General features: G+C 46.1%; 1 pseudogene; it reads right to left on the reverse strand.

Moving 5' to 3' along the window:
- Positions 1 to 511: 511 nt before the first annotated feature.
- LOC102819085 lies at positions 512 to 1,155 on the reverse strand (annotated as a pseudogene).
- Between the last annotated feature and the right edge of the window lie 419 nt (positions 1,156 to 1,574).

The raw sequence follows: 1,574 nt of genomic DNA on the forward strand, positions 1-1,574 counted from the left end.
TTTTGTTTTTAAACTCTCTACAGCCTGTCCTGGCCGTCCAGTATTAAAAAAAAAAAGTTAAGGACCTGCATGTATGTTAGAAAAACCCACCAGTAGTGAGGATGGGGGATGTCCACTCGCTCAGGCTCCCCCCCCATTCACCAGAATAGAGGTGCGCAAACAGTGGTATTGGCAATGACCAGATACCAAAAAAAAGAAAAAGAAAATCAGAACAAAGCAAAACCGACGGAGTGTATTGTACACCTTTGCTCCAAGGTTCCGGTGGCGTTTCTCCGTGGTGTGTCTGTTCCCCCACTTTATCTTGCAGTTTGGTCTCGCCCAAGATGTCGGCTTCCGGCTTCTAAGCCCGGCAGATTCAAAAGTAAGTGATTTCTTACTTTAGCTTTAAGTTCCAGTATCTATAAGCCTACAAACTTTAAAAAATATTTCTAGCTCTGTGGTTCTGAGTTTTGGAGCTCTCTGCCCTGGATCTGGTTTGCCTGGCAGTGTGTAGTATTGCTAACGGCTAAATTCACTGTACCTCCACCCTATCCGCCATCAATCCCCGCGTCTCATACTTATTCTTAGATTTCCTTTGAGAGAAGGACCAGGAACCAGGTCAGATTTAGGCTTAGATTTGCTCCTGGATCTGTATTTCCTGCTCTTTGATCGAGAATGTAATGGATCTTTGCTTGTGGACGTAGATCGGGAGCCATTTTTTGAGACACTTGGAGATGTATTAAGGCTGCTCCTGGGACTCCTACTTAGAGACCTTCTTCTTCTTGACCTGGATCTGCTTCCAGAGTTAAGACCGCCTAGTGGTTTATCTTCTAGGAGCCTAATGTTTCTGCTATTTATTTCTGCACCATCCAGTTTATCCAAAGCGCGTTTCCGGTCAGAGGAGTAGCGAAACTCAATCGTGCCTTCATTTGTGTATTCTTTGTGCGTATCTGCGTACGTCACTTCACCTGCTTGTCTCAAGATATCCTTTCAATCTTGCTAAACGCTAGTACTAGAGAGATTTTCTGCAAGAAACCTGTACTTTGTACGAACAGGTGGTCTATGTTTGTCTCTGCTCGGGTGTGCTGTATGATCTTGTACTTGCTGCAGAGTTGAGCTTGTAAACAGCGTTATCGGCGTCCCTGGAATCCTCGAACTCTTCGCAGCTGGACCCATCTTAGAGCCCTACTTCGAGGGGCGGCCATGGCCACTGAAAAAGCACTGGATGTCTTTTTTCTGGACGTGGTAGCTAAGACATCCTATGTAGACACTTGGCTTGCATTGTGGGCAGTGGCCCACAGGCTGTCAATCGGCGGACCGGACCTCAACGGAGGAGTTGAGGAGCTGGTGGGACCAGTGCCGGAACACATGCCTCACAGCAGAGCAGCTGCCGAGTACAGCCACACAATCAGTAAATATTTGTTGAATGAATGAGTGAATGAATGCATCTGCATGAATGAATGAATCTGCAAAGCGAAATCTAAGGAACCTGAAGCAGGCAGGCAACCTCCACAGGCAGTCTGAGAGACAATAGTATCTTACATAGGCATAGACACCATTACTGATTAGGGAATGAGATGTAGATAGATATAGAG

This window comes from Chrysochloris asiatica, unplaced genomic scaffold (assembly GCF_000296735.1).
Source record: "Chrysochloris asiatica unplaced genomic scaffold, ChrAsi1.0 scaffold00231, whole genome shotgun sequence".
Taxonomy (NCBI): Eukaryota; Metazoa; Chordata; class Mammalia; order Afrosoricida; family Chrysochloridae; genus Chrysochloris; species Chrysochloris asiatica.